At 51.1% G+C, this 14,467-nt stretch overlaps 1 protein-coding gene across 3 annotated transcripts in view; it reads left to right on the top strand.

The window, feature by feature from the left end:
• Positions 1-14,467, top strand: part of LOC147701804 (myosin-10-like) — a 633,212-nt gene that overhangs the window by 543,149 nt on the left and 75,596 nt on the right. The window lies entirely within an intron of this gene.

The raw sequence follows: 14,467 nt of genomic DNA, 5'->3' as shown, positions 1-14,467 counted from the left end.
CTTAAATACTTCATGCAGACAAGTGCTGTCCCTCCATGTCTATTGTCTTGTCGGACCTGTTTCCACCCTCACACAAACTTCAGCAATACATTACTAGAATTGGTCTTGCAAAGTTAAATTCTGTGCTTGTAGTACCTGATAGAGACTTTTATCTGTAGATTTCTTACCTGAATTTCCCAAGCGTCATGCTGGATCCGGAAACCTTTGCTGAGCCAGGGTCGACTTTGCGCCTCCCTCCCTGCCAGGAGCGGCGCATACCCTGCTCAAATAAAAGATTTGTGCGAGGCCATGCGCTGCTTTTTTGAGTGTGCCAACCCTTCTGGTGAGCATTCAGTCCCGCATGGTCAGACAGGACCCCATTGGATTCAACGCCATCGGCTCAGGCCACAGCACGGGTGGGGCCTCTGGGATCCAATCCATGATGATGCCTGTTGTGCCCTTGCGACCTCTCCCCGTGTCAGATCGAAGTCAGTGCCACAGGGGCCCACAAGCAGTGCCAGCCCCATCCTTAAAGCCCGACTGCATGGAGCCGTAATGGCGTTGTTTGACGCCGATTCCGACGTCGATTGAATCCAGGGGTTTTATGTTGTTGCCTGAACTCTTTGAAGATTTTGGGCTTGGGAGAGGAATGGGAGTGGGTGTTTGGACCCTTTGGAACAACAGGAAGTCTCTGCAGAGCAGTTGGACTGGTATGGAGCACTTGGGGAGGCCAGTGGACTGGGCACTTCCACAGATACTGGCATGCTCTCTCCGCCAACTGGGGCTACGGAAAAGAGGGCTTTTATGCCATGGTGGTAAAGCCAAGGTCCTTGGACTGGAATTTCCCTCCATGCAGGTCAGTACTAATCTCCTGACAGAAGTGCTTCAACCTGGGGCTTCCACCTCTGAACCTCTTTTGCCCGTCAACGAGGCACTAAAAGATGTCCTTCTAGGTACATGGTCCAAGCCTAGCACAGGGGCTCCTGTGAATAGGACAATTGCACAGTGTATCACCTGACCAGATTCGCTGGGTAGATCGATTTCTTTGACAGTGGCCTTGAGGTGCCATGCCTTGCTTAGGACAACTGGCTTCTCGGATGTTGTCCAGGCAAATTTGATGGACCTGCCCTTTGATGGATCCTGTCTTTTTGGGGAGAAGGCAGACTCGGCCCTAGTGTGGTTCAAGGACTCTCAAGCTACGACAGATCCTTGGGCCTCTCTACTACACCTCTTGGCCAGTCTAGCTTTCGACCCTTTCGTGTTAAGGTTTTCCAGCCTCATCAGCCCTATTCCAGCCACTGTCCTGCGTAAACTTCCCAAGTTGTGCGAAGACGTTGACGAGGTTCATTCCAACCAAAGGTTGGAAGCCAGAAGTTGTCGGTCACCTGCATTCGGCAGCCTCCAAGCACTTCTAGTCTGAATCTGCAAGACCACACCACTCCAGTTGGTGGGAGAATTCCTCATCATCTTCCCCGCTGGAGGTCTATAACATCGAACAAGTGGGTCTTGCAGATCACTCAGGAGGGCTATTCTCTGCCTTTCCTTCCTTTTCCTCCTCCTATCCTGCCAACACAAGAACGGCTGGCAGAGGATCACTTAAGATTATTCCTAGAGGAAGTTACAGCTCTCCTGGCCAAGGGAGCTATGGAGAACGCACCGTATTCAGAAGCAGGCAGTGGCTGTTATTCCGGCTACTTTCTGATTCCGAAGAAAAACAATGGGTTGTGGCCCATTTTGATATTTGGACCGTCAACCTCTTCCTCAAGAAGGAGAAATTCAAGATGCTTACTTTAGCTCAGGTCTTGTCTGCCCTTGACCAAGAAGACTGGATGGTTACTTTGGACCTGCAGGATGAGTATTATGACATCCCCATCCTGCCGGGCCACAGACATTTCCTGTGTATCAAGGTAGGCACGAGCACTTTCAGTTTAGAGTGCTCCACTTCCGCCGTACCAGTGCCCCTCGGGTGTTCACCAAGGTGATGGTGGTGGTCGCACCTCATCTTCACAGGTTAGTGGTGTGCGTCTTCCCCTACCTCGATGACTGGCTGTTGAAGGCGCCCTTGCCCCAGACTGTCTTCTTCGAACTTCAATTTACGGCTGACCTCCTACATTCACTGGAGGTTCTCTATAAACATGCCGAAGTGACACCCGATTCCTTTTTAGACGCTCCCTTTTATCTGAGCTGTTCTGGACACAGGGCAGTTTCAGGCGTATCCTCCTGAGCAGCGAGTCCAGGATATTCAGGTTATGATTCCGATGTTTCAGCTTCTATCCTGGATTTCGGTAAGATTGACTCAGGCGCTGTTGGGCCTCGTGGCCTCTATCATCCTGTTGGTAAAGCATCCTAGGTGGCGTATGCAGGCTCTGCCGTGAGACCTGAAGTTCCAGTGGCCACAGCATCGGGGAAATTGACGAATGACAATTGGGTCAACGGCAGACCCCTCTCTCTTCCCCAACCAGATCTCGCAGTTGTGACAGATGCTTCCATTCTGGGATGGGGCGGCCATCTGGGGAGGTGGAGATCAGGGGACAATGGGGGGCGGGGGTGGTGGGGCTGGCCAGGGCAGGGGAGAGTGGTGTGCACTCCATAAGTGTTCATGAACTGTGTGGCGTATGCAGACTCTGCCGTGGGACCTGAAGTTCCAGTGGCCTCAGCATAGGGGAAATTAACCCTCTTGGGTCGACCAAACCGTTCATGCGCACTTTGCATGTTCCTACCAGACTGCATTACACAGCCTGGTCAGGGACATGCACAGGCTCCCTGTTCCAGTCTGAGTGCCGATCCACTGTGCTCAGACCAATTACAACACTGCATTGCAGCGTTGTGAATGCTCAGGGGAGCCTGTCTGCCCAGGTACTTCCTGCTGCCGCCGGCCGGCACAGGAAGATGATGAGGACAATGAATGGAGGAGAGGCGGCAACCAGCTGTTAAAGGTAAGTTCTTTATTTTTATTACATTCCTCCTCCCTCCCCCCTCTGTCCGGTAGCAGCCACTACTGCCAACACCACCACCATGTGTTAATCCAACAAACAGGGCGGAGTGGGGTCGTGGACCCTTTGTCAAGAGGCCCTGCGTCTCTGGACATGGCTGGAACAGCATGGCATAACCCAGGTGGTTCAACACATGGCAGGTTCTCGGAACGACAGGGTGGCCAAACGTAGCCGTCGATGCCTAGTGAATCACGAATGGCATCTCCAGACGGATGTTGCGCAAGGTCTCTTTCAGTAGTGGGGATAACCATGGCTAGATCTGTTCGCCTCTGAAGAGAATACGCAGTGTCAGTAATATTGCGCGATGGAGTTTCCAAGGCGGCTATCGCTTGGCGACGCCTTTCGTCTGTAGTGGAGCTCAGGCCTGCTGGACACCTTTCCGCCCATACCATTCCTGCCCAGGGTTCTGAAGAAGATCAGGAATGACCGGGCCAAAGTTATTCTTGTGGCTCTGGACTTGGCGAAGAGCGTCTGGTATCCAGGGCTTTTGAAAATGAGCATCGATCCTCCGATCAGGCTACAGGGTAGGGTCCTCCACCAGAACCTGTGAACTCTGCGCCTCCATGCGTGGAGATTGAGTGACGGAGGTTTATGGCTGGTGACCTTCCTCTCGAGTATGTAGCGTTATTTTAGCTGCCAGGCAGCCCTCAACTAAGACAGTATACGTCTGCATACATTTGTATTATACTATACAGAAAGTTCTATTGACCCACTTTCTTCTCCTCTTTCCACTGTTCTTCTATTCATTCTAACCCTTGCCCAACAGGGCTCTGCTTTGGGAACTCTCAAGGATTATCTTTCTGCCCTGTCTGCTTTTTTGCAGCTGCCAGACCAACCCTCTCTCTTTAGGTCTCTGATTGTAAATAGGTTTTTGAAGGAACTGGCTCACTGGTTTCTGCCCACGTCCCTTGTTATGCTGCAGTGGTCTTAATTTGGTCCTCACTTATCTTATGTGTGCTCCCTTTGAGCCTTTATACACCTGTCTCCTCCAGCTGCTTACAATCAAGACAGCCTTTTGAGTGACGAATACATCTGCCCGAAGGGTGAGTGAGTTGCAGGCGCTATCTTGGACTCCTCCCTACATGATGTCTTTTCCACACAAAGTGGTGCTTTGCATCCGTGATTCATTTTTGCCAAAGGTTGTGACCCCATTCCATTTGGGTGAATCCATCATGCTGGCCAGCTTCTTCTGTCCCCCGCATCCCTCTAAGGAAGAGGAGCATCTTCACTGCCTGGACGCAAAAAAGAGCATTGCCGTTTTACTTTGACCACACTAAAGAGTTCCAGGTGGATGACCAACTCTTTTTGAGGTACGTGGGAGCTAAGACAGGAAGGGCAGTGCAGAAATGGGCCATCTCTCGCTGGGTCATTCTCTGAAGATCTGCTATGTCCTGGCTGAGAAGCAACCCCCTGAGGGATTGAGGGCTCAATCCACCAGGGGAAAGGCTGCGGCTACGGCATTGGCTCGGGTGTCCCAGTCTTGGACATGTGTCAGGCATCAACATGGGCATCTTTGCACACATTTTACAAGCACTACTGCTTGGACAGTCTGGTCCGCAGGAACTGGCATTTTGCCAGTTCAATCCTGCAGGACTTTCTAGTGTAAGGTATTGGTCCGCAACCCACCGCCGGGACGGTATGGCTTGGGTATCTCATTCAAAGGTAAGGAATCTGCAGCTAGAAGTCTCTATCAGATGAACAAGTTACTTACTTTCGGTAATCATCTGGTAGAGACTCTATCTAGCTGCAAATTCCTTACAGCCCCACCCATGCCTTTTGGGGATTGATTTTGTAGGGCTAGTGTTACTCCCTGTTTTAGGGCCCTAGTTTTGCGCACGACTATATCAGTTACTTCATGGCTCTGCGCTTCTGACATGGAAAAATCCAAAAGTACTGACGTCCACGTTCCTAGGTGGTTCATATATAGGCGACCGCTGTGTAATTACCGACGACTTCACATGGAGCCACCCGACGGACCATGCAAGGGGTATTGCTCAGCATAAAGTTTCCGGATCCAGCCTGACGCCTAGAAATTCAAAGGTAAGGAATCTGTAGCTAGATAGTCTCTTCCAGATAATGCATTACCAAAGGTAAGTAACCTGTTCGTCCTGTCCGCACCTGTTCTTGAACTCTGTTTTAGCATTTGTGAGCCGAATGCAGACCTAACTGCCCTGTTCCTCCATGGCTCCATAGAATCTTGTATGCCACAAAGGAGCGAAGCAACTGTAACAAAAGTTTTTTCCTCGTAGCCACCGCACCCCAGGTCTTGGGTGGGTGGACAACAAAATAGCTATTTGAGCCCAAGGAGGGCAAAGAACAAAGGCACCATAAAGCGATGAAGGGCTCCTAAACTTCCCACTTTTCTGCGATGGGAAGCAGAGTATGACATGGTAGGCAGGGTGTGGCCCTCTGTGGCTTCCTTGGATGCACTTTATGTTCCATAGGGGCGTCCTAGCCATCTTCTGCCATTCTGCAGGCAGTCTTTTTCCAGGTGCCTCGGCCTCCATGTCCCTCATTCTGGCATCAAAGGACTTGTCAATTATTTCTTTATTGCCCTTGATGAGGACCCCTTGGCTGGCACTGACTTAAGACGGTCTTCCTGTTTTTCGGTTGCTGGATGTTCCTTTTGTCCATGTTGACCAGAAGGTTACTTAGGGCTGACCCACGCAATGCCTCTCCTCAGTTCTATGACAGTGGCACTCATGGCTAAACCACGTGTGCCTCTACTATGCTGCCTAAACCGCAAATGCGTCTGTACAACACATTCCTTTCCCACTCGTGCCTTTCCCACACACACCTTTACCACCCAATTTCTTGGTAAAGGCATGACCGATATGGGGATGTTTGGTAAAGATCACACCCTATGCCATCCGCCCTTAGCCCTAACAACTATTCCTCTCCCCCCCGCCGAGCCCCAAAAAGTACCCCGATCCCACCCTGAGCCCTTAAAACTAACCGACCCACTGAGCTAAAAGCTTCTGCGACCCCCCCCTCGAGCCCTTAAAACCTCTCTTACCCCCGAGCCCTAAAAACTACCCTGACCCCACCCTGAGCTCTAAAGACAACCCGAACCCTAAAAACAACCCAACCCCGAGTTCTAAAGTACACTGACTCCCAAGCCCTAAAAAGTACCCCAACCCCCTGAGCCTTAAAACTAGCCTGAGACCTGAAACCTAGCCTGACTCACCCAAACTCTGAAAAACTACCCGAACCCCTACCCATGATCCCTAAAAGCAACCCCGACCCCAGTTAAGCCTTAAAAGCTATAGCGACCCCCCACATGAGCCCTAAAAGCAACCTGACCCCCCGCCCAAAAAACAACCCTGACCACGCCAGCCCTAACCCTGAGCCCTAAAAACTTTCCCAACCCTTAAAAACTTTCCCAACCCACCATTACCCAGTTCCACTTACCTCTCAGTGTCCTCTTCCGATCCTTCCTATTCCTGGGCCCGCCCATCTCAGCATCTAGACCACGTATTGCCTCAAAAACGCATATGCATAGTTAAGGCAAGTATGGTTGTGCTTGTGCTGGAATGGCACATATGGCTATGCCCGCATTGTACAGGCTGTTTCCCCGTCTCCTCATGCCTGCATTCTAGAGTTTTGAATTCTAGAGTCTGGACTCTCTTCTGGATTCCCTGCTGACGTCTTATGTCAGTGCGAGTATGTCGGGACATGGAAGATGTAAAAGAAGGTTGATGGTATGTTACGCAGATTTTTTGGAGTGCACTATCACTCGGGAGGGTATCCTAGTGCTGATCAGGAGTGATTTTAGCCAAACCGATGTCCTAGTGGGACTAATCATCAATCCCGGTTTTCAGCTTCTTGGGGAATTCAAGAAGTGAGGAGGAGGCTGTTATGTGTAGCAGTAGGTCGTTCCTTGCATTAGAAGCAATGTATGAGAAGGCTCGACCACTGAATCTAGTTTTCTTTTGTGTGAAATGTGTTCAAGTAGCAGTACAGACGAGCGGAGGTGTTGGGCAGGTTTGTGAAAGCAGATGTGATTGTTGAGGCATGCTGGTACAGTGTTATGTAGTGCCTTGAGTGTGGGTGAGTAGTTTCCATTGTGCTAGTTGGTGTGTAGCGAGTCAATGGAGATTCTTAAGATGTAGTGGTGTGTGAGTGTGGCGTTGGAGGTTGAGAGTGTTTCTGCTGCCAAATTCTAAATGGTCTGCAGCCTTCTGGTGAGTGTTTTGTTGATCCCTGCATAGATCAGCTTACTTGTGACAAAGGGTTGTGTGACGATTTCACGGGTGCTGATTGGGTGTCATTTGAAAATCTTTGTCACCGTCTTCAGGTACGGAAACAGGAGGTAGTGACAGCGTTGATTTGAGCAGTCATGTTTAGTTTTCAGACGATGACGATTCCAAGGCTCCTTGGTATGGGTGGTGGGTGTTGGCACTAGCAATTTATGTGAATTCCAGCGGTAAAGTACTTTTCCCAAAGATCATGATTTTGGAATTGTTGATGGTCAGCCTCAGACGGTTGGTCTTCATCCACTTGGGCGTTTCAGTCTTGCTGGCATTGAGCTTGATCCGAGTGCTGAACGTCTTGTTCATGAGTGTCTGATTCACAAAGGGCCTGTGCACTGGTGGTGGGACTTCCGCACTGCAGCTACTCACTGCGAAGGTCCTGCAACGAGTGCGGGCACCGTGACGAGTGCAGGCCCTCCTGCCACTATTGTATGGCCTCTGCCATGAGTGCAGAAGCCATTATTGAATCGGCCCCTAAGTATTGTCTGTGTAGGAGAGGCCGGTGATGTCATGAGAGCAGATGATGCTGGCTACAGGGGAATCTATATGCATTGAGTGTCTGGCTCAGCAAATATCCTTGCGGAACGCCCCAGATGAGGTAGCCGACGTCAGAGATGTACAGTGCAAGGCAGACTGACTGTGTCCTTTCAGTCAGAAAAGAGCACACAGAAAATGGATGGAATGCTGAGCAATGATGGCACTCACTCCAGTACAGAGATCTCGGCCTAAATCCTTCTGTGGCTGGGGGTGGAATGTTTATCACTAAATGTAATGGTACTCATCTTACTGACCTTGGGATCGAGGGTGAGTCTGCCTTCCTGGGATTCTAACTCATGACTTCAGTCAATGGTACAACAATGTGAATTGGTTTTTAATGTCGGCAAGGAAAATTGCTCCTCTTTCCCCCCAGTTAGGTGATAAAATTCAGAGGCCTGATTCTGCTCTGTGGTCGTTCTACTACACTTACTGCACCGTTGACAGCTACGCCTCTGATTTCAATGCATGAAAGAGCAAGTAGGCAGAAGGTTGCCTGATTGCTACTCCCTGCTAATGAGCACCCCTTGGGAATGCACAAAGTGTAGCTTTCACCCACCCCAGATGTGTATTGGAGACAGGCTGTCCAATAAATATCCACTTTCTAAAAGTACAAAAAGAACAAATGATGGATGGAATGCTGAACAATATCAAACACTCACCCCAGTAAAGAGATCTGGATAGCTTGACTCCAGAGGCATTGTTTTTGCACTTTTCTTTTCTCCTTGCTCTTTTGCTTCGCTGCCCTTGCACCTGCCGCTGCGATCCTCCAGGGCCCGCCCCCTTTCCTTCCAGTGACTTTCCTACTCCCGCGTTTCCCACCTCTCAGCTGTCCATCCCCCTGGACACTACTTAAGTGGGAGAGCAGGTGGTGGCAGCTCCTGTTCCTCACTGGGGACATTGGATCAGCGTGAGGCTGCAGTGATCATTACTGTAGTTTTTAACGTCATATTGGCAGCGTTTCTGCAGGATTTGGATGCAGACGCCGTGTCAGTTTTTTAGCCCTGTTTATTTGTCTCTGTTACTACATTTTAATTTATAATAGCACTGCGCACTCACCCCTTCTTGTTTGGCCTCCCCAGCCCCGGTCCATCACGGCTGCTCGTGCCGATTGTGTGGAGGGCGGGCGGGCGCCATCTTGGGTGTAGCCTGAAGGCTGCCAGACCGCACTTAGCGGTCCAGCTGCTCGGGGGTAATTTGTATAAACCGACAGGATCTCCAGCGCTCGCTGTGGGAGAGCAGGTGGTGGCAGCTCCTGTTCCTCACTGGGGACATTGGATCAGCGTGAGGCTGCAGTGATCATTACTGTAGTTTTTAACGTCATATTGGCAGCGTTTCTGCAGGATTTGGATGCAGACGCCGTGTCAGTTTTTTAGCCCTGTTTATTTGTCTCTGTTACTACATTTTAATTTATAATAGCACTGCGCACTCACCCCTTCTTGTTTGGCCTCCCCAGCCCCGGTCCATCACGGCTGCTCGTGCCGATTGTGTGGAGGGCGGGCGGGCGCCATCTTGGGTGTAGCCTGAAGGCTGCCAGACCGCACTTAGCGGTCCAGCTGCTCGGGGGTAATTTGTATAAAGTGCGATGTGTCCTCGTGCGCGCAGCGGACGAGCGCAGCGGGCGCGACGAATGCGCGCCGAAGTCGCGCTTAAGTCAAGCCCGTCTGCGCCCGTCCGCGGCCTGACGGGGCTAGGGGCCGGGCCAAATGCCCCTCTTATCTCTTATTCATCCGAGGGCCTTAAAACCCTACAAGGAAACTGGCCACTAGCGTCTTCCACTACTAGCACCATCTCCTCCCTTGGCCTCACTCCCCCACTGGCGCCGCTCCCCTTCTCCCCTTCTCCTTCCCCTTCCTCTCTGGTTGTCATCTTACTCAACACCAGGTCGGCGGTGAAACACCACCAAGACCTGTTTGTCCTACTTGACTCCCACAAGCCTGACATACTGTGTCTAACCGAGACCTGGTTCTGTGAGTCCTCCCTCCCATCCCTCTTAGCTGCCCTTCCCCCATCGTATGCGGCCCTTCGTGCCGATCGCTTGGCAGATAAGAAAGGGGGTGGTGTGGCGTTTATCGCCAGGTCGGAGTATAACTTTCAGCTCCTCCCTTCTACTCTCATCGACTCCACCGAGCACCTAGTGGTTCGTTCTTCTACTTTTTCTCCTCCGCTCATTTGCTTGCTAACATACCGGCCGCCCCAGCCCACTCCATTGTTTATACCAGCTTTTCAGGATCTACTGGCTACATTGGCGGTCAATCATGCCTCAGTCTTAGTACTAGGGGATTTTAATTATTGGCCCAATGACCCATATGAATGTCCAGCTTCTAAGCAATTTACTGAATCACTGCAATCAATGAATTTTACCTCCCACATCAATGTCCCAACTCATGTACGTGGCCATGTACTCGACCAAGTCTGGTCCCTTAATTATGCCATTTCTTCGTTACTAGTGTCCCCATGTCCATGGTCGGACCATGCTATCATCTCTTTTTCCCTCCACATTAATCTTGTCACTAAGACTTTGCCACAAAAAAACATTTGGGCACGAAGTTGGAAATGTGCCGATCTTGTCGCCCTATCATCCTCCTTGTTAAATTCCTCCCCAGATCTGGCTGGCCTACCATCCTCTTCACAAGCTGTCGCGATTGACTCCTGGCTCACGGAGGGATGTAACATAATAGCCCCTTTACGCCGGATAACGACCAAAAGACCTAAGGAGGCAAACCGGTGGTTTAACGAACATTTAAAGGAAAAAAAGCTGTCCCTGCGGCGAGCTGAGAGACTGTGGAGAAGGAAGTATTGCCCAGTACAGAAAACGCGCTACCTTGCATTATTGCAGGAATATAAAAAATCCATCTTAGAAGCAAAATCTGCTCACTTCTCTTCCAAAATCTTAGCGTCTGAGAATAAATCGAAAGAAATTTTCAATATCGTTAATGAGTTGGCCTTTTCAGATAGGACCAGCCCCAACCTCCCTCCTACCCAAGCCCTGTGTGATTCTTTGAATCATTACTTTTTGGACAAAATCTCTAAGATCAAGACTAACATCCCCCCCCCCCCTCCTCTAGCTATGTTGACCCCCTTCCCCCCTCTGTTCAACCCTGCTTACTTTCGATTCCCCCTCTGACGGAAGAAGTTCTCTTGAGATTACTTCCCAAGGTAAAATCGGGCTCCCCGGCCGACATTTGTCCGGCCCACATCCTTCAACGGATCTACTCAGTCTGCACTCAGCCCCCGATTACCTTCCTTAACAGCTCTCTCGCACAAGGGGTTGTAATTCCCGCCTTAAAATCGGCCTCTATTGTACCTATTTTAAAAAAACCTGGTGTTGACCCATCCTCCCCAACCAACTATCGGCCCATCTCCTTGCTACCCTATTTAGGCAAGGTGCTTGAGCGATATACCACGTCGGTACTCAGTGCTCACGTGGAAGCAACTGGCGGCTTGGCATCTTGTCAAGCGGGATTTCGGCCCAGGCATTCGACGGAAGCCGTTGTGGTGTCGGTCCAGGACGAACTCAGGGAGGGCTTGGACCAGGGCAAACACCAGGCTCTGGTACTCCTCGATCTTTCCGCCGCGTTTGATACGGTGGACCATTCCATCTTGCTTTCACGTATCAGAGCGGCGGGAATCGGGGGCTCAGCCCTGGTCTGGCTTTCGTCCTTCCTGCGGGACCGCACCCAGGCAGTCCGGCTGGGGGATTTCACATCAACTCCCCTCAAGATCACCTGTGGTGTTCCCCAGGGCTCTTCTCTCTCCCCTCTTTTGTTTAATCTGTATATCTACCCTCTCATCTTTGCTCTCCAGCAGCTGGAGGTCACTGTATATAACTATGCAGATGACCTCCAGCTCGTCTTTGATCTTTCTTCCTCTCCTCATTCTATTTCTAATTTTCAAACTGTTATGATTTTTATCCGGGATTGGATGAGCCACAACCATTTGAAGTTGAACCCAGATAAGACCGAGCTGGTTCTCACGGGTGGCTCCTCCAGTCCCTGGACTTCTTCCTTTTGGCCCTCTTCCTTTGGTCCCTCTCCCACTCCCTCCCCTACCGTCAAGACTCTTGGCATAAGAATGAATAACCTCCTCACTCTTCATTCACAAGTTAGCTCTGTCGTCTCTTCTTGTTTTTTCACTCTCCGCACTATTCGCACTGTCTCTCGTTTCTTTTCCCCTCTGGCACTAAAACTAATCATGTCTGCCCTTGTGATCTCCCGGTTGGATTATGCCAATGCCCTATACAACGGCATCCCGGCCTACAGTCTAAGAAAACTCCAGCTAGTGCAGAATCAGGCTGCTCGGCTAGTCTATGGCCTCTCCCGCTCTCATCACTCCACGCCACTTCTAAAGGCTCTACACTGGCTGCCTGTCCGGCAGCGCTCTCTTTTTAAGATGGGCTGTATGGTCTTCCAGTCACGCCAGGGAACTGCCCCTGCTTTTATCTCCGCCCTGTTGAAGGAATATGTTCCTACTAGGGAGCTCCGGTCCTCGTCCCTAGCTCTCCTACAGGTTCCCCGTTTTAAGAGGAAAAAATGGGGTGGGTCCAAATTCTCATTCCTGGCACCCACCTTTTGGAACTCCCTTCCTGCCCATTTACGTCTGGCCAAAGATTACTCTTTCTTTCGTAAGGGCTTGAAGACTTTTTTGTTCAGCCAAGCTTTTCCACTGTGAATTCAATTCTGAATCGATTTCTGTTTATCCCTCTGCTTCTGCAGTCCATGTTCCCAAAAGCGCCAAGAAACCGTCTGGTGAACGTCGCGCTATAGAAATACTTTTAAATAAAAAAAATAAAAATAAAAAATTAAGTGCCCGCTGTGCGGTGAAGGTGCAGCCCACTGACCTTATTAGTTGAGTGCTCCCTTCCTTGGACAGCCCTACCTGGTAGCTGCTGCCCATTTGCTGCTGCTGCTGACTTTCTGGTCAGGAGTTCGAGGCCCTCCTCCACCTGCAGGCTCCCACCTGCGCCTCATCCCTGGTGGTAGAGCCTCTCTGTTCTGCTGCTGGGCTGCCCTCTGTCTCTCTTTTTTGCGTTTCTTCTGCTTTTTACTGCCTTTTTGATTCTGCAGCCTTTTCTGATTCTTTTTGTGTCCCTTTTTGCACTTTTCTTTGCTCTTTGCTTTGCCACCCTTGATGCTGCTACTGCGATCCCATGCCCCCCCCGCCCAGTGACTCTTTTCACTCCCTGTGTTTCCTGCCTCCCAGCTGACCATCCCCACCCACACACTACTGAATAGCGGTCGCTGCACGGTGAAGGTGCACTCCACTGACCTTATAAGTGGACTGCTCCCTTACCTGCACAGCTCCGCCTGGTAGCTGCTACCCCTGTTGCAGCTGCTGGCTCTCTGGTCAGGAGTTCCAGACCCTCCTCTACCCACAGGCTCCCGCCTGCGCCTCATCCCTGGTGTTCTAGTGGTAGAGTGTCACTGCGCTGCACTGGGCTGCCCTCTGTCTCTCTTTTTCTGCTTTTTGCACTTTTTTGATTATGCTGCCTTTTCTAATTCTTTTTCTGTCCCTTTTTGCACTTTTCTTTTCTCTTTGCTTTGCCACCCATACCCTGTTGCTGTGTTCCTGCGGCCCTCCCACCTCCAGTGACTCTTTCCTACTCCCTGTGATTCCCAGCTGTTCAGCACCCCCTTTGCACACTACTTAATGGCCTCTGTGTGGGCATGGTGCTGGCGCGCAAAAGGCAAGCCTGTCCGCACCGAGTGCCACGGACCCTGGTTCCCGGACCTTCCACCGATACAAAGCCAGCACCTTCCTCGCCCTCAACACAGGATGCCATGCCGCCTGCCACCTTGGTTCACTGATGGCACCCAAGGACCGTTCTCCTGTAGAAACTGCAGCTACACCCATGTCCACCTCCACACTCCAGCTCCTCAGCCCAACAGCGCACTCGACTGGCTCGGCTGCATCCTCCTCAACACGTCATCCCTTCACAAACATGCTACAGAAATCTGGGACCTCAATTACGCAGTCTCTCCCGACATTGCCTTTCTCACGGAAATGTGGACTAACCCCAGCTCTGGCCCAGACATCGCCACTTCCATCCCCGACAGCTACAAAATCACCTGCAATTACTGTGCTGACCGACCAGGAGGAGGCATCGCCATCGTCCACAAAAGCCCCCTCCGTCTGACCACCTACTTGGACGACTCAACGACACCATGGAACACCTCCACTTCCAGACCCAGACTAACCCCAAAACCACCCTCTGCTGCATCCTCATCTACTGTCCTCCCGGCCCGCCCACCTTTCACCGACACCATTGTCAACTTCATCGAACCCCAGGCTCTCTCAGCCAACGACTACATCCTACTCAGTGACCTCAACTTTCACCTGGACAACCCCAGTAACCAGAACACCAAATCCCTTCTGGAGAACCTCACCAACATTGGACTCAAGCAGCTAGTCACCGCTCCGACCCACGCAGTGGTACGCAATGCTAAACTCAGTCTTCTCGGCCAGCAGAAACATCACCTACAGCCACTCCTCTGGACTGACCCCCACTGTGTGCATTTCGCCCTCACCACACCGACCATACACCACAACCCTCACGCACTCCCCCCACCCCAGTAGCTAGAACAAAGTCACCAAAGAACATCTCACTGCCTTCCTCAGTACTACCACACGGCTGACATAAGCAGACGCTAACATTTCAGCATTCAACCTCCACCGATGGATCTCCAACTACGCTGACACTCTGGCACC

Source organism: Lissotriton vulgaris, chromosome 7, assembly GCF_964263255.1.
Source record: "Lissotriton vulgaris chromosome 7, aLisVul1.2, whole genome shotgun sequence".
NCBI classification, from domain to species: Eukaryota; Metazoa; Chordata; class Amphibia; order Caudata; family Salamandridae; genus Lissotriton; species Lissotriton vulgaris.
The sequence above is the reverse complement of the archived record's forward strand: the minus strand, read 5'-3'. Positions and strand labels throughout refer to the sequence as shown.